The sequence below is a fragment of the Heterocephalus glaber genome, unplaced genomic scaffold, assembly GCF_053883595.1.
Source record: "Heterocephalus glaber isolate CG9 unplaced genomic scaffold, H.glaber_assembly_v1.0 deba00001444, whole genome shotgun sequence".
Classification (NCBI taxonomy): Eukaryota; Metazoa; Chordata; class Mammalia; order Rodentia; family Bathyergidae; genus Heterocephalus; species Heterocephalus glaber.
Window position 1 is genome coordinate 25,736,623 of NW_028258297.1, and position 18,946 is coordinate 25,755,568.

General features: G+C 44.6%; 1 protein-coding gene across 5 annotated transcripts in view; it reads right to left on the reverse strand.

The window, feature by feature from the left end:
* The window catches only part of Etv6 (ETS variant transcription factor 6), a 217,539-nt gene that overhangs the window by 178,609 nt on the left and 19,984 nt on the right, over window positions 1-18,946 (reverse strand). The window contains exon 1 of one of the 5 annotated variants that reach the window (XM_087214090.1): window positions 9,783-9,898. The exons of the other annotated variants lie outside the window; for them this stretch is intronic. The gene's annotated coding sequence lies outside the window, so the exon portion shown is untranslated. Of the gene's footprint in view, window positions 1-9,782; window positions 9,899-18,946 lie in introns of those variants that run through there. 5 annotated transcript variants of the gene reach the window in all.

The window sequence follows — 18,946 nt, forward strand, 5'->3', positions numbered from 1 at the left end:
GGCACAGTGACATACCAGTACACAATGAACGTGGAGCCAAACTATCTCCTAGTTCCTTGAGGAGAGGAAAAATAGCATTTCCATGGGGAAGGAGAGGAACATCTCCTTCCATGCACCAACAGGAATACGTCTTATAAAGAGAGCGATGGGACAAACACACACAAAAGTACATGTAGATAAATGATTGATAAATATATGAAAGCAAAGAGAAGGCTGTTAACAAACACAGAGACAATAACCAGGTGGAGAAAAAGAATTTTGCTGGGAAAGTTTTGCAGGAGAGCAGACTTTTTTTTAAAGCTCCATTTTGAAAGTGAGACAGAGGTATCCTGTTCAGCATCTTCTGGCTGTGTAGTCATCCTTCCACTTAACCTCTGCCCCAGGTGACACAAAAAGTCTACTGCGCATGACAGAAGACAGTGCATTTGGTGTTAGGATGGCCATCTGCCTGACTCATCTTAGTGGATGAACTTTTTGTAAAAGCAACAAATGGGTCCCAAATTCAAATCCGTCCAAAAAATGCTGTTATGAACTATTTAATATGCATTACATCTTACATAACCCTCTTAATAACCCAGTGTGATAGCTAGGTGTTATTAGAGCCCCTTTTTCCAATAAGGAAACTGAGCCTCAGAGGTTAAACAACATTGCAAGAGTCACAGACCTAACAGCTTACAGAGGTGAAGTTCAAACAGAGGTCTCCCGAACTTCAGAGGCTGTCATCTTAACCATAGTGCCAGCTACGTACAAGAATATAAAGCACTGGGACTGCTAATAAGGCAGATCTAAAGTAAAAACTTCCAAAAGTTATCCAAAATATGACACTGCATGATACCATGGCATAAGACAATGTGTTTCTCTTCCACCATTCATTCCAATAAAAATTTTATTCGGTGCAACTCCATCCTATCTTCCCCAGGGTGTGCGTCTGTGTGCAGTGGCTGTGTGATCTCTCTAGTTAGAGGGAGAATTGGTCACAGAGGACTAGCTATTTTTTCTGAGAAGAGAGACTCCTGAGGCCCACCAGCCCTCAAGTGAGGGAATCATCTCTCCCTCTGCCAGCCGCAGAGACCCTGGGAACAGATGGTCTCGGACGGATGTGGTGACGCAGCCATCCCTGCAGCCTCCCAAATGCTGTTACTAGAAAGCAAGTAGATGGGACCAGCTGGGGGCAGAGATAGGGTGGAGGAAGAGTGCTGGGGGTGGGGGACACACATTTCCCCAGCAGGTACTGCTGCTGCTGGTCTCGTCCCTGGAGAGAAAAACACTACTCCACGACCACAAACTCTTAGAAAATCCCACGAGTGTCCAAGCAAACAGGCTGACACGGACGAAGTCACTGGGACCCTGCTCCCATTCTGGGCATACAGCCTGGCCCGCCATCTTGGCCCAGTGGATATGCCACGGAGATAAGGCGTGAGAGGATGTCACTAAGTAGCACAGGCCTTCATGATCAGCTGTAGGTCTGACACTGCGAACAAGTGATGAATCACCCCGGCCCACCTATAAAACCCCAAACTGAGGAGGCAAAAAGACACAAGCAAGCCACTTGATCTGCCTTCTCTGCTCCCACTGAGTCACCACAGTACACGTTCCATCAAAGCCCCGCATGTGCCAAGGCCTAAGTGTGTCATGTTCTCTCTGCCTTTACCCTCCCTGAAAGAGTCCACCCTCTTGGCCTTCTGAACCCATCTTACTCATTCTCTACATATGAGATTCCACACCATCTCCCCACTCTCACCCCAGAAGTCCTCCCTCCAGGGAGAGGCAAGCATCTTTCTCTATGACCTCGGTGTCACACCTTATAATTCTCCATTCACATACATCCTCTTACTAGACTCCAAGTTCCTTAAGGGCAGGAACCAGTTCTCATGAAGATGGTGACTGCCCAGTTCATAGCAGGTGTTAAGTAAAATAATGCAAAGAATTGATCTGACTATACAAGGAAGAACAGAAAAGATTAGTCTTATAGAGAATATGGTTTTACCTTCAGGGAAATTCACATAAGACAGTTATCAAGCACTGATGGCCTTGAAGTATGCCTTTAAAAGTGCCTGTCGTGCACCCAGAGATGTCCTAAGCACTGAGTGGGGCTGGGAAGATTGAGGCGACGAACAAAGTTAGGTGACATGTTGTCTCATCTCCTACAAAATTTACCTGCTACTTCTTCACACCAAACAAATAAAAAGCACGGAGGATTTATCTTCACTGCGATTCCCATGAATTCCCCAGCATGCAGTACTACTGATGGTTTCCAAAAACTGGAGTCATATACACACAGAAGAAGTGTCTTGCATGCAGCCAAGTGAGCCTACAGGCATCCATGAATGTCAAGCCTGCTCACAACAGCCAAAATCCTAGCATGATCCTCAGTGTCCCTCAGCAGGAAAGTGAATGAACTGAGGATAAGCATACTTAACAAAATATCATACAGCAGATAAAGTAAATGACTTCAGTGACATGAAGCAATGTAGACAAATGTTAGCAGGTGAAACATTAAGGAAAAATGTAAGTTCCAAAAGAAGCATACAGTCTGGTGTACTTTTCTCACAGTCTAAAGATAACTAAAAGGGAGTATATATTATATAGATACACACTTTAATGTACATGTATTAGTCAGCTTTCTGTTGCTGGGACAAAATACCCAACACCTACAACTTACAGGAGTAGAGATTTATTTTTGGCTTTAGTTTCAGAGAGTTCAGTCCATGGCTGGTTAGCTGCAAAGCAGAAACAGCATGGTGGAAGGGCATGGCAAAACAAAGCTGCTCAACCCATGGCAGCCAGGAAGCAAGCAGAAGGAAGGAGCTGAGGACAAGAACACACCCTTCCAGGTCACCAGCCCCCATCCCAACAACCAGGCCCCATGTCCTTATAGCACATGAACTCAATGGTATGGCGCCTCCATGATCCAATCACCTTCCAAAAACCCCACCTTTTTTCCCATGAACCCACAAAAGTCTGGGTGGACATTTTAAATCTAACCCTTAACAGTGTATGTTTTGTGTTTTTCTGTTGTCCATTTTAGGACCCTATATAGGTGAAAGAAAACAGATTGGAGGGGAAGGAAAGGGAAATGCACACAGGATTCAGATGGTGGCCACCTTGAGTAAGAGAAGGAATGTAGGGCTGGGCATTTAGCTCAGTGGTTCCGGCACCTGCCTCGCAAACGCAAGGTCCCAAGTTCGATCCCCAGTACCAAAAAAAAAAAAAAAAAGAGAAGGAATGTGTGGGGAAGACCACCTTCTGGTCAGACGTAGGGTATTTTCGAGGCTCTAGATTTAGTTTTGGGGGATGAGTTTATGGCCACTGTGATAAGACAGAATGTGTCCCCCAAATTCATGCACTCTAAAACCTAACCTCTAATGTGATAGTACTAAGAGGTGGAACCTCTGCAAAGTGATTAGGTCAGGAGGGTGGAGCGCTCTTGAATGGGTAAGTGCCTTCTCCAAGACACTAGAGAGCTTCCTCACCCTCCTGCCATGTGAGGAACAGAGAGAAGAGCGCAGTCCACAACCCGGAGGAGGCCCTCAGAACACAACTGTGCTGGCACTGTGATCTCAGACTTCCAGCCTCTGGAACTGTAAAAGAAATCAGCTCTGCTGCTTATACGCCACTCGCTTTATGACTGTTTGTCAGAGCAGCTCAAAAGTTGCTTATTACACATTTTAAATAAGTAAAATATGAAGATAATGTGTCATGAAGTAAGGATTCTCATCCATCCAATTCTTTGCATATAAAGTCTAATACTGAAAAGAAACAAAAATAAACTTACAGGAATATTGTATTATTTGATTTTATGATATATACTATTCCTGTAAATTCCGTAAATCTATACAAAATGAACAGATGCCCTGTGAGGATGGAGGAGGGGGATAAGGAGAGTTCACGCCACATTCTACCACTAATTGATTTACCCGCTGGTCTGTGTCTAGACAACCAACTGAAAAAGAGCAAAATACGTGTGCCACCACCCGTGTCCCCAGAGTCATCTCTTTCTTCTGGGCATTTGCAGGGGACCCTGGGCTCCGCTACACTCCCGGTGCCTGAGCACCACAAAGCACCCAGGGCCCAGCAGTAATCATATCTTTGAATATTCTGCCCCTTTTCAAATTGCATAAATTCATGCTCATGACACTAAGTACATGGAGCTTCTGGCAAGAACGTCATTGTGCACCTCTATCTGTGCATGAAAAGCAGTCAGTCCTATCTTCTTCCAGAAGTTACACTAAGCAGGCCAGTTTGGATCCTGTGCCCTAGAGAGATCATGCAGCAGTCTCTGTCAGAGCAAAGGACAAAGGAGAGGGAGGGAAGAGACTCCCAGCAGGGGACAAGGACCTGGAGAGAATCTGCCCCAGGGAGAAGTATGGTTGGCCAGAATGCTGAAACACATGGACCCCCACAAAAGATATGGCAAAGAATCCCCACTTCTCCAAACACCCTCGAACCAAGCTCCTAACATGAAATTTCAGTTGCTGCCAGCTTGCTTTTTCTCTTAGGAAACAAACTAGGTAGTCAAATGTTGGAACCAGAAAAGGCAAATTATATGTTAACCCTATGCTTGGCTGTTAATGTAACGGCGGACACTTTCATGTCAAGATGACAGCAAACAATCAAGTTTTCCTCCTATATCAGACTGGAGAAGAGCTAGCCATGATTTAAAATGAAATTAAAAAGCAATAAATGGACCGTGCTATCGTTTCACATTTAAAACGTACCCAAGAAGCAGACCTCATGTGTGAGCCCTGCCCCTCTCCACCTCAGGCCAGCGCTATCACTTCAAGCCCTTCTCTACTCTGGTCTTGCAGGGGTCCTGCTAACAGCATCGCGCTGTGTCACGGGGGGACTCCCCCTTGCATTCGCTCCCCGGCGCATGGCTTCACTCTACCCTGACTTCAAAAGGCTCTTCCTCCACAATCCCAGCAAACACTCTACATTTTCCTTGCCTGCCTGAGTCCTGGGCCTCCTTCCCAGTGAATAATCTCAATAAGATCTTGCCAATATATTTCTTAATCATATATTTTCTTTGTCTAAAAAAACTTATCAATGTAGTAAAATACCCTTTGTTCTCAGTCCTCCCCACGTTTTCGGGAGTGCTGTGGCATTTCAGGTCAAGCTGGGTTTGCTTCTTTGAGCTACCAACACTTACGCTTTATTCTGTAACCTGTACTGAAATCTCAGATTAATCTCCATGAAGCAGAGAACTATGGTTACTCCCCTAACCTTGCACTCTAAACATATGCAGTCTTGACCAGGTGATCACAAAAGTCTCTAATCAGCCTCTGGGGTCTGGAGGTGAGACCAGTTTTCCTGGAGAGGTCTCTACAAGAAACCACTCTCTTCTTAGGTTTCCAGGGTTGCACTGAAATGTGGATTCTCAGGCTCCCAATCCAGAGAAACACAGAGAACCCCGAGAGTGGTGACTCAATTCTGCCATCTGTCCAAGGCAGGTTCTTCAGCAGGAACTAGGGCTCGCGAGAGTTGCTTGGAAGCCCAGTGAATCAGTCATAGGAGGTACAGGAGCTCCCACTCCCTAACGACTGAAATTTGATAGTTATTAATCCCTCAAGACTAAGACAGAAGAGCTAATGGAAAAATCAAAGGAACCCCTGGACACCCACAAAGATGAAGCAGAAATTATTAGAAATGAGCAACTCCAGCCCAGTGGCTGCCCTAGCAAACCCAATGATCCTTTGTCTTCTTGGGGCAACCGTGGCATTTTCCTCCAAAATTCACTCACTGGTTCTCCCACTGCTTACTGGATCCAGTCCAAGTGCCTTGAACGTGTACTGAAGCCCTGTAAACATCCCCTGAAACCCCACCTTTCGGTATTCCGGGCTACAGTAGCCCATTCTGTGTGGTGGTTGGTTGGCTTCCTTTGATTCTGAGGTCTCTCTTTTCAATCAAGTTTTCCTCGACCAACCTGGTGTGGATAAGATGGTAGCTCTAGGGTCAGGCAACCCAATCTAATGGTACCTCTACTTCCCTGGTGTAGGAACCTGCATCAGTGAGTTAAGCTCACTCAATGTTCTGAGCTGTAAAACAGGAATAATAGAAGTGTCTCTCTTCCATGCCTGACATGAAGAATAAATGAATGAATGCCTGTAAAATATCTGATCAGTACTTACTTAGCATGCAGAAAACTATCAATAAACACTGGCTGCTATCACTGCCATTAATTTGCTATGAATTCTCTCCCTCTTTTAAACTCCCTTAGCACACACTTGCATTTGCCTTTGATCACATACTGCCTTATGCTATTACACACACATCTTGCCTCAACTAGGCTACAAGTTCCTTGAAGGTAAAGACCAAAGGTTATGTGTTTTCCTTTCCATGAGATGCCTGAGTGTCTTAAATGCAGGAACACAATAAATGCTTGCTAGTTGACAGCAAAAACAAAACAGTACTAAGTCCTTCATATTCACTTAATTTATCAGTTTCTCATACTTAGTAACCTTGAGTAAGTTAAAAAAAATACTTTTGCCAAGGAAATAAATTTTAAGAGCTGTAGAGCACTGGAAGTCACAATAGACTAAGCTGTTGATACTCAATCTCTGTACCACTCCAATAATACCCCGGCCCCTTTGACAATCAAGGTGTTCCAAATGGTCTCTGAAGGGGATGAAAGCTCATAAAAGACAGAACAATGAACTCCTGGAAGATGTAAACAATAATCTCCTGGTTCACCTAGGAGAACTGCAGGCCCCAGAAGACTGGTTGAGTAAATAAAGACAAGCTGAATCCACTATGACTCTAACCCACCTCCTACTATCCCACCTACTGGGAAGAAAACACCAGATGTCCCCGGTGAACACAGAGCACGGGTGTTTGGCAGATCAAGGAGAGAAATGAAGCGGAGTAATAATTTCATAGATTACAAAATCAGCACCTTTTTAGGAACGGCAGAAGCTAACACTTTATAGACTGTCTTAAAAAAAAAACAATGGAATTTGACTTTGGGTTAAACTCAGTGGGGAATACTAATTATGAAGATTTTCCAGAGAACAGAAAATATGTAAATCAAAAAAATACCTCTGCTGTGGACTCCATGAGATGTCTACGAATGTTTAGTCTGGCTGCAGCTGGCTGGGTCTGAAGGCCACAAACCCTGTTGCATGGTTAAGGACTGTTTTTTCATCCTTCTTTTAATGGGCAAGAAGAAAAAAGTTGGATCCACTTCTGTTCAATTCGATGAACGTAATACCCCCACATTATCTTTATTATAGAAGAGATTAAGAATATACCATAATTTGCTATTCTGTTTGAATCAAATTTGGCAGACAATCTTCTGTATCCTTTCTCTCCTGTCACCTACATACACATTCATGTGTATATGGAAATACACGTGTGTGTCACGTCCACACACAGTGCTGCTTTTTACATTCATTTTTCACTTCCTGGCTTTCACACAGAGAAGCAGTATTTAAAAGTCGTAAGAAAAAAAAGTTGTCACTCTTATTTTACCCAGGAAGAATCAGGAAGCGCCCCACACCTCAAGAGGGAACCTTGCCTGGCAGAAACTGCAGCTCTGTCATAACAGACAAAAGTCTGTACCCAGAGGGGTTTATACATTTCAAAGACTCTGAGTAGCCTGGGTCTTCCATTTCATTTTTTCTGAAATGTCAAAGGGCAATTAAGCCTCATAACTGATAAACAAATCAACCAAGACTTATCACACAGTTCAACATCAGTATACTCTGAATGGCCCCTTCTATTCACTCTGATGGAACGGCCTGTGTGGGCAGGGAAGGAAGGCTGCTGGGTCAGATGACAGGGCAAACCCTGTGCAATGCAAAGCCCACACCCATCCTACCCTGGAAAGCTGTTCCCTGGGCTCCTGGGTCAAGTCCCTCCCACCCTGCAGCAGGTCTTAGATTTCATGCCACCTCCTCAGGACATCCTGAGGCTGGCCTGTGACAGTCCCATGCTACACAGGTCATTCTCTGACGACCCACTGTGTTCTCTGACAGCTGATCATCAAGCAGAAATTACTTTGTTTTTATTTTGCTTATTTTCTGTGTTTCCTCATGCCAAATACTGGTTCATGGCTGAGACACATACACTTCACTTATAGGTTGTACCCTCCGTACTCAAACTGCATATTATATTTGAACTCCAGGTATTAATTAGATTATATGAAGTAATTACTGTTAGCTTTATGAGGTGCAATAATGACATCTTGTTTGTTTTTGTAAGTCTGTTAAAGACATACTTAAATATTTATAGATGAAATTACAAGAGATTTATATAGTACTTTAAAATAATAGGGTGGGGAGGGGTGGGAAGTGTGGAAGGACATTGAACAGGATTAGTCACACACTGGCAATTGTTAAATCTGAGTGATGAATATGTAACAGTCATTATACTACTTTGAATATGTGGAAATATCTGTGATAAAATGTTAAAACCTAAATGGAAAAATGTAACAGATACTATTTCATATAACTGAGTATCTGTCTGAGGGTAGACTATAAGCACAATATCAAAGAAAAAAAGCAACCAAAAATTGTCTTAAAGCTAACCAAAACTAGATGTTCACTTAGTCTATCAAATTAGCAACAATTTAAAAAATGACAAGGTGACAAGCCATGGGTTGTTAGATCTAGGAGACAATTTATCTGCTACCAAGAAAAAAACCTACTTTATCATTTATAATTATTTTGTATTTACTGAAATCTTAGACGTACACATGATACTTACACTCATCTTATGTATATATGCAAAGAAATAAATAAGTAAAATTAATTGGTCACACTGTTCCTAAGCCTTTTTACATGCAGGACCAAATCCCTGAGTCACTTTTGACTTAGGTGTCAACACCTGTGACAAATGGCCATCTTTATCGTCCATCCACGTGGCAACAACTCTGCTGAATTAATTATCAATGAATTCTAAAACAAAGTGTTTAGAAACGGCAGAAACTAAACAGAAAAGTTTAGGAATCAAGTATACGAAGTACTTATTACAACGCAGAATCCCACAAGAGACAAACAAACATGAGAAAAACAGCAAGCACTCGTTAGGGAATTTTGGGAGTAATCTGTTTCTGAGTTTACAGTCTGGGGACATATCTAGGAAAACAAACTCCAAACTCAGGCTCAAGGTCTGCTCTCAGTTCCTGGAGACATGGAAGTCACAGAAAGTAACAGTCAGACTGAAAAGAATAGGTAAATTCACTCATTAGAACTCTTAAAGCATTTATTTCATCTTAGTCCCATTATAGTTAAATGGAAACAATTAGCACTGACAATGAACATGTAAACAAAGTGCACAGTATAGACTGACTCGCTGCAGTTGTGGTGTGAGGTCCTTAACCAGTGGTGGAAATGAGCATCATACTTGAAAGAGTCAGGAACTTTCACTCCTAACTCCAGTCTTACCTCCTGATTTCCTGCACTGTCCCATGGATATGTCACTGGATTTTGTGGCTTATGCTAACATAAAAACAAAAAATACCAGGAACCCCAGCAGGAAGGGCATGAAATTTGCTAAGAAGTGTAAATAGCTAACTTTAATTATGTAAATGCCCGCCTAAGCCCACAGAACCCAAATCTTTAACACATTATAAAACAAAGAAAAGGTTGGGTTGTGTCTGCCACTCAACGCAAGAGGTAAACAAAAATTATCCTGAAAAACAAAGAACTCAATGGGCTTGATAGTGCTCCAGCTGCTAAGAAACCCAGATGCAGGTGGCTTACAGCTGCACCAGTAGCTATGATAAATGAGTATCCTCAGCCTCTGTCCATGTGGCAGGTATATTAGAAAGAAAGCAGGCCTACCAGAAAGCCACAATAAGCGGGGAACTGTGGCACAAGTCTGTAATTCCAGTACTCTTGGAGGCAGAAACGAAGATCACCAAGTTCAAGGCCCAACTGGAGAGGGGAGCTTGTAAAATCTTCTCCCAAATTAAGAAAGAAAGAAAAGAAAGAGAGAGAAAAGAAAGAAAAGAAAAGAAAAGAAAGAAAGAAAGAAAAAAATTAACAAGGGCTGGGGATATAGTTCAGTGAGAAGGTCCTGGTTCAATTCCCAGTATCACCAAAAACAAACAAGTAACAGGAACAAAACATTGCGACACTATGACCCAGCAGGCTTCCACAGAAGAGATCATCTCTCTGTACCACCTGAAAGTGTAACCTAGGCTTTGAGGGCCTTTAAGTCTCCTAATTACTTATGGATGCTATTAAAGGTGGTTCCCATTTTCCTCTCCTATCTTGGGCTCCAAAAGCAAAGAAGGGTGTTTTGTTTTGTTCTGAGTTTTTGTTTGTCTGTAGCACTAGGGATCAACCTCAGGGCTAGGCAAATGCTCCACCCTTGAGCTACATCTCTAGCACCCAAAGATATTTACAAGAACAGAAAGTGAGGCATGGAAGAAAGGAGCAGGGAATACTGATAGAAAACCCTTAAGCCTGAAACAAAAGATCCGAGACACATCTGAAGGATGGAGTCAGTCTCAGCATCCTTCTATTAGAAGGAGGAAGCTGAGGGAGATGGAGAAAATGGATGGTTGCCTTATGCCCAGTTTCTGCCACATGGTGCAGCTGCCTAAGAGACCATAGTCATGCTCACATTACAGCAGGAGAAGTAGATCACCAGCACCATTGGGGAAATGCTCTAATTAGTTTCCAAGCAGATCTCTTTGCTGGCTGCAGATGAAATCAGGACAGTTCATTGTTTTAACAGAATACTTCACTCTCTATTCTTCTCTCACAGTGAGTCTTCATTGGAGGGAGTTAACTCCTGGCTCTAAGAAAATTAATGTGTTAGGGCTGAGTCCAATTACATGAAAGGAAGCCTCATGGATTCCCTATGCGAGAAGAACATGTCAAATGGACCTTTTGGGGCAAGGTCAGTGACAGCACCATCACTAAGAGGGTATGGGGTTCTCAGCCAAAAACAAAAGCAGCAAATACCACACCATCAAAAGCTTAGAAATAAGAAAAATGTTAATAGAGATAATATAAATGATACGCATGGCTCTATTGTGCAATTTGGTTTCTAGCTTATTATCAGTAGACCTGAAATAAATCGACCGCCCCCCCCCCAACTGTAAGTTTTTTATTTCAAGCAGCTTTGATCTGAAAGGGCCAGTAGGGATCCCTCGGCTGTTGTGGGAATGTAGGATTTTTCTGAATCATCAAAAGTGAGCTGACCAAATGGAAACCCCACCTGCACCCTTTCGGTGTTTGAAGTCAAAATGTCCTACAGCCAGAGAAGTAAGTATCAGGCTGCATGTCTCAACCTTTACAGAGAAAAACTACAAGCCAGGAAGGGGAAGTGTCCTACCCAAGACCCAGGGGGCCCTGGTCACCAACTGTGCTATTCTCACTACACTAAAATGAAATCAATGGACAAAGGTTTTCATCACCGGCGTAGGGTAACTGAGTGAACGATGGTGCCGGCAGAAACGTGGTCCCTCTGCCAGGAAACTCATGCAGCCAAGAACAAGCGTGTCTGAAAGTGAGGAACTGGCTGTTTCCCTAGCACTATAATGATTGATGAAAGACACAAATCATCGAATGTTACAAATCTTTGTAAATGAGCTGTTTCCCTCTGGGAGGAGAGAAAAGAGTGACAAAGAAAACATACACTAAAGTCCCAGGATGGCCCCATTTTAAAAGTCATTCATGTATAGACGGGAGAAACATCAAAATCACTTAACATGGTGTATAAGAACTGTGTGGCAAGCCTAGCAAAGAATGGAAGAGTGCAAACTAGAGAACAGATAAAAGAGAATTTGTAGAAATAATTAGCAAGCTTTACTCAAGAAAGCATGTTGTTCCTCAAAAACACAACCATTCGCTCACTCATTCATTCATCAAGCACTAAGAAATGACTATACCGGCCGGGGATTTAGCTCAGAGGTTTTGCCACCTGCTGCACAACCACAAGGACCTGAGTTCGATCCCTGGTACCAAAAAAAAAAAAAAGAAATGACTCTACCTAGTACACCACAAAACTACAGACAGGGGCTGTTTCCTTCCAACCATCCATCTGGCCTTACTTTTATTTCAATGTGAAGAGTCAAAGAAGCAGGTGAAGAGGTGGAGGAAGATCCTTCAAGATATGACCCATAATTCCAAAGAGCTCACCCTTTATTTACCATACTTAAAGATTGTACATGCACGTGTGTATATGCACACATATATACATGCATGCACGCATAATGGACAAGAACATTAAATGTTAATAATAACTGTGATGGTTAACTTTATATGTTATCTTGACTGGATCATGGGGTAACTAGATTACACTTTTTTTTTTTGGTACCAGGGATCAAAGTCAGGACCTTGGGCTTGCAAGGCAGGCGGCGGCACCATTGAGCTAAATTCCAGGCCCTGTATGTTATTTCTAAGTGTGTTTGCAAAGGTGTTTCTGGATGAGACTGGTGTGTGAATCTTGGGCTCAGTAGAATAGACAGCCCTCCCCGAGGGCCTGAAAAGAATGAGACAAAGAAAGGAGAATGTCTCAGTCAGCTCCAGCTGGCCCTGGGACACCTCACTGCACCTTCTCCAGCCCCCAGACTGGGAGTTACAGCACCAGCTGCCCTGGTTCTCGGGCCTCTGAACTCTGAAATACATCACCGGCTTTCTTGGGTCTCCGACTTGCAGATGGCAGGTCATGGGACTTTTCAGCCTCCATGATCATATGAGTGAATACCTCTAATTAATTAACAAGTAAATGAACAAATGAATAAATAAAATATCTCCTACTAGTTCTGTTTCTCTGGAGAATCTTGACTGATATTAATAGCTCGTATCAATTCTCTAATTTATATAGACAACAGGAAAAAAAAGATAGGGTAAGAGGAGAAAAGAAGGTGATTCCAAGATGACAGCATGTCTTTCTGCAAGGGGAGAGAACACCAGGTGGATGAAGAGGCTGCCATGTGAGCAGCAGAGAAGGTGACACACAACGGTACGACGAGCCTCTCTCTGCCACCCTCTAGTGAGGGGAGCTATGAGACCACACACCGACCTCTAGGTGAAGGGTACAGAGGAGACTGCACCCTGCTCTCCAGAGGCTTCTTTACCTGGGCAGTTGGTCAGAATGGATGGTAAAGAGACGCACATCTGTGATCTTAAAACTAGGAGCTGGGTATGCCAGGATTGCCTTTGACTTCCAAGGCCTTTATTCTGTTTTCTTGCCCAAATAATATGGTAGATATTTGTAACCTTTCTTCCTGAATTCAGCAACACGGATCAAATGTTATGTGCTGGCCACCGTGCTGAGTCCTGGGATTACAGAGAAGGTCCGATGAACTCTTCATCCAGAAGAGTCTGGCCAAAGTATGGAGCCAAAGCCAGCACGGAGGGACGCGCCATAGCCAAGCCTCACCAGCAGAGCAGGAAAGGGCCGGGCAACCACTGAAGGGGATCAAGAACTCACAGCACCTGTCAGGAGGGCTTTAACAAACATCAGCATGCAGATGTTTTTAGCTGCTCTATAAGGTAGGTGCTACTATCCCGATGTACGGGCCATCATCCTCATGCAGTTAAAAATCAGGAAGTTCAAACACACAGGAAGCTTAAGGAGGTTAAGTGATTTGTTCCTCAAAGTTACAGAGCAAAGGGCAGTAGCTTGACCCCATTACACAACGAACCACTTGAATCAGAGGCTGTGTCTTCTTTGCCTAAGTAATTTCAATAGCATCCAGTACCTCGTGGGTGCTCCCTAAGTGGCTGTCTAGTTAATACAAGTCACTTACCTACATTCTAGTAAACTAACCAAGAAAGATTCAGATAAACGTAAGTGTAACTATCCATCTGCTTAAAAAACTATCAGTCCAGTTGGCCGGGGATTTAGCTCAATGATTCTACCGCCTGCCTCGAAAGCACAAGGTCCTGAGTTGGATCCCCGGTACCCCCCTAAAAAAACCAAAAAAAACCCAACTATTATCTGCATCACATCAGGCCAAAGGCAGAGTACATGGTGTACGTATGTACTGCATACATGTATGTGTATTTCCAAGTAATCTAGATGCATATGTCATCCGTATCCTATTATTTGGAGCCAGGAAATAAGCCAGTGGCTGTTTAATTTGTAATTACTGGCAAAGAGGAGGAGGAGGAGCAGCAGCAGGAGGTAGGGAAGGAAGGAAGGAGGGAGGGAGGCAGAGAGAGAGAGAAAGAGAGAGATCATCACAAAGCCAGACCCATCTATCTTCCTCTCCTTTTTCAGAGGCAGCAGCTAGAATTGATCTGTGATCACTTTTCCTGTCTTACAGGAACATCCAGAGAGCCACACTGTCCTTTCAAGGAGGAGCAAATGATAAGAAGACCTTCCTTTAATTGATTTGGCTAAGATTTAACAATAAACAGAAATTCAATTTAAAAACCAAATCACCGCAGCCCAAGCACAGGCCAAGATTCTGAATCCACGACTAAAACTTTAAAATTCCATATTGTTTTCTCTGTATAAGCAAACTTCTAACAACCTGACTGCATTAAGACAATACTGTAGACATGCTTTCCTCTTCATCGCAGCTAATAGTGCTGCAGAGTCCTGTGGACTGATAAGAAGACAGGAGAACATCAGACACTGAGCAGGGATGTCATCTATAACCATATTATCTTCGACATGCACCTTCACTCAACAAAACTTACAGGGCACCAGCCCTATGTCCAATGCTGTGGTCCCAAGCACAAGACCAAGAGGGACCGTGACTTAATGCGCTGTTGAGTGGTGGATCTAACAGGCACTTATAAGGTAATTGCTAGAAGTTTCAAAATGGGCACAAAGCGAACACCTGAGAGGGACAGTCATCCAGACCCGGGAACTCCAAGCGAAGACTTCTGGGACGTAAGACTCAAGGATGAGTGGTCCGTTGGGAGAAAGGAGACAGGAGTGCTTCAAGGAATGGTTCATCCAAAGACCAAGAGAGACAAAGACAGCACCTGGGGGGAATGCTGGGGAACTGGAGTGCACAAAGACACTCCGGGAAGACGAAGGACAAGGCGGAGGGGTGAGCAGGGCCACTTCGCACAGCGCTCTAGCACCTGCTCTGGGTTCATTGGGCTTTAGCAGAGAATTAGCAAAGGCAACCAGCAGTCTGGGACAGCATGATTACAGAAGGGTTGAGGGAGACAGGAGAAGACTGAGCTGTGCCACTCTCAGCACCTGTGTTTTCTTCTTTAACAATAGTAGGGCTGGGGATTTAGCTCAGTGGTTCCGGCGCCTGCCTTGCAAGCACAAGGTCCAGAGTTCGATCCCCAGTACCAAAAAACCCCACAAAAATATCAATAGTAGGGGTTGAACCCTGGGCCTCGCAATGAGATACAGTCCCAGCCCTTCTTTTATTGTACTATTTTTTATCTTAAAGCAGGGTCTTGCTATGTTACTAAGTTGCCCAAGCTGAGCTTAAACTTGCAATCTCCCTGCCTCAGTCTCCTCAGAGAGTGCTGGGATTACATGCGTGTGCCACCACACCTAGCTCAGTGTCTGCATTTCTAAGCGCAGAGTGGACTACAAAAAGACACAAAGCCCTGTGTCCCTGCTCAGCAGCTGGCCGCTCCCGCTCCCTAATGACTGTCTGCTGTGTTTCTAAGGACACCACCTGGGCTAAGCCCATTCCAAAGTAAGGAGGAAAATGACAGGAACAGTGCTGGAGACGGTGGTCAGAATCCCAAGGCAGGGGAGGAGAGTGGGTCCCTCCATTTGCCTTCACTGACTTTTTCTGTACAACGTTATTTCATCTAATCATTTCTAGGTTCCCACAGTTGCTCCCTCACTATTTTCTAGGGGAAAGAGAACCTCAGACCTTATTTTAACTTAACATTTCCTTTAGGTGTACACAAGAAGTTTCAGGGCACGTTTTGTAAAGGACTGACATGTAGAGATACCCACACTCGGTGTATTATTATTATTAAAAGACTGCAAAAGACCTTGTTTGTTCACTTGCCTTACCAAATTCCCCTTCATAGCAGAGTACAAAGGGTGATTTCTACAAGGTCCTAAAAGGATGTTTTATGGGCAATTCTAGGGTCAATGTAAAAAACAACCGGGAGCTACAGGTTTGGGGGCTACAGAAAAATATCTTTAAAAAAATAATCTTGCAGGGTGCAGTGCCACACACCTATAATCCCAGCTACTCAGGAGGCTGAGGCAGAAGGATCACAAGTTCAAGAACAGCCTGGGCAACTTAGTAGAACACTGTTTCAAAATAAAATGTAAAAAGGTCTAGGGATGTAGCTCCACATGGCCTGGGCTCAATCCCCAGCACTGGGGAACAAAAGAAAATCTTGGCGTTCTTGTTCTCTGTGGTTATAAACTTTTGACAGGCTCACTCCTGTGGCTACTGCTAGGTCTACAACTATTTATATATATGAACATGCAAACCCCAAAGCCTGTGCCGGAGCACTGATGGACAGTCTGGCTGGCCCTACATGGAGAGAGATGCATTAAATGTTTTCGGTAAGTGCTGACCAGGGGCTCCAGCTCTCCTCTAAATTAGGAGGGCTGCGGTTCTCATCGGATTACCACCAGATTCCCCTCCCTCCCTTGGGGAAGCAAGGATGTGGCTGATCCGGAAGTAGCCACAGTCTTCCTGAACATCAGGGACTCCACTTCTGGGGCAGCTAGCAAGGGCAGCCAGACTGCGCCCCCCCCCCCACCGTCCCTTCCCACTCCATCATTTCTTTAGGACACGGACACGCATGTTCCCTGGGAAAAGAACAGCAGGAAGCAGCTGGCTTTCAGATGCAGGGTTGTACAATTGGGTCACAGTGGGGAAACACCAAAAACAATTCTAAAAAAACCCCTAGGCCTAGTGCAGTTGGGCAGGGCCACAGATGAGCCAAACGGGGGCGTTTCTGCCATCTAGGGTTGTTTTCTGTATCTCCTCACTCCCTTAAAAACAGCTCCTTCTCTTCAGATGGTAAACCCTTGAGGTCAGGAACTCTAGGGCCACCACTTTTGGAATTCTCTAACTTGGAGCCTCATATGATTCTGCTTGATGAAAACCACGCAAAAAGAAAAATGGCTATTTTTTCACTTTAAAAGCACGAGCTTTCCTTCCTACATCACCAGCCGGCCATCTGCTCCCTGGCCCAGAATTCCTGCTGTCCCTCTTCCTCCCCACACCCATTTGAACATCCTCCGACACCGCATACTGCCATGTTCCATGGCCTGTGGAACTCACAAGCCAGGGCTTCCCAAAAGTCAAAGCGAAAAAGGAAGGAAGCTAATGATCTGGCCACGCGAACACACTGCTCTTTATTGTTTTCTGGGTTCCGCGCATTGTGTTTGCCAGGGTGGTCTGCTGGTCCCCAAGGTAAACGTCAACCCATGTGTCAAACAGTCATCGCAGTTTGTACCTTTTAGAGAAAGATGATGTGGAGGCCATTTTTTCTGAGTAAAGAAAAATTCTCTGGGATAGATTTGCACTGGCAGAGAAATGAAAGCTACACCTGCTTCAAGCAAATTCCATAATACTGTACAGCCATTCCTACCCCAAGTGTTATGACTGAGCTCCCCTCCTAATAGCTGGGAATCGCTGCCAAGTCCCAGTCTGCAGATCACAGGACGGAGTCTGCCTGGGCTGGGAGAGGAAAAAGGCCATTCTAACAGCAGTCTCTGGCAGTGTCTGGCCAACATCAAATACGGGACTGTGGAGCAAGAAAACAATTGAAAACGAAATACAGCAATGAAATGAGGCAAAGTCTTTTACGTAAGAGACAAACTGCTGTATTTGGGAGCTACAATTAAAACACTTGGAGGGACTGGGAGGGAAAGGATGATTTCTAAAGGAATGAATCCACCCATTCAACATACTTCTCTAACGACTACTGCCCAGTCACTTTACGTTTGAACTTGGAAAGACTACAAAGGTCAAGGTTTGGACCTGCCTGGACCTCCCTTTCACAGATGGAACCCGCTCTTCCAGGATCTCTCCTCAGCCACGAGGGCGGCAGAGAAAGGTTCCATGTCCCAGCAGCGATTTCCTTTTGAAGCCAAGACCTCCTTTCTTTGCTCCTGGCTTGCAGTCTGAGCTCTCCTCTCCTACACCAGCCCACTCACCTAGATTTTCTTCCTCACGGCCCTCCCAGCTTGTTTTCCAGCAGAGAAAACTCATGCCACATCCTGCTCTATCAAATCCCCTCCTCCCGGCCCACTCCCACCTGCTCTGAGAGGTGCCCCTATCACAGTCTGGATCAACACCCCCATCCGATCTGCACACCGCTGGCAAACACCCCAGTGTGGCCTCACAGGCGCCATGAGTGGCCCGCGGTGTGCACCACCACACCGACCCTGAGCTGTCCCTCCCCTCCCCTTCTGTCACTGCATGTTCAAGTTCAAGGTTAGCGAGGAGTGCCAGATTTCAGTCTGGAAAGTCCTCCAGCCGGGGAGAGGCTGAGGGAATGCAGAGGTTTCGGTCCTCACACACCCTCCCCCAGCAGTTGGACCGCGGCAATCACTTCCGCTTCCGCTTCCAGCTCCCCACGAAGCACTTGCTTCGGACTCTTCTAGTGTTCTGCTCACCACCTTCCTTCCTTCAACCCGAGGGCATTTTACCACCCATCTGAAGCTCAACATTGTTGACCAGTTCCTTTTTAAGTCTTGGTAACTCAGTAATGGCCAACATTTAACACCACTGACCCCACTGTTAACATGGGCTGGGGAGCAGGGAGATTTCAATAAGGTAGCTGTCTGCTATGGATAGTGTGGTTTATGTGCTACACTGCTGATTACCTCTGAAACTCTCTTTTAGCTTTGCATTTTCGTGAACAGCACTGTATATTATACGCAAGCTTTGTTTCACCCCATTAACAGAGGACAATTGTATTAGCCATATGAGTCTGAGTTCCCATGCTACTTAATTGCTACACTGTTACGTTAACGAAGTTAGGAGGGGGTTTGGCAAGAGCGTAGATCACCTTCATGTACAGATATTTGTGGTTTTATGTTTCCTTTTGCCAGCTTGCCTCTCTGTTTCAATTGCCTACCA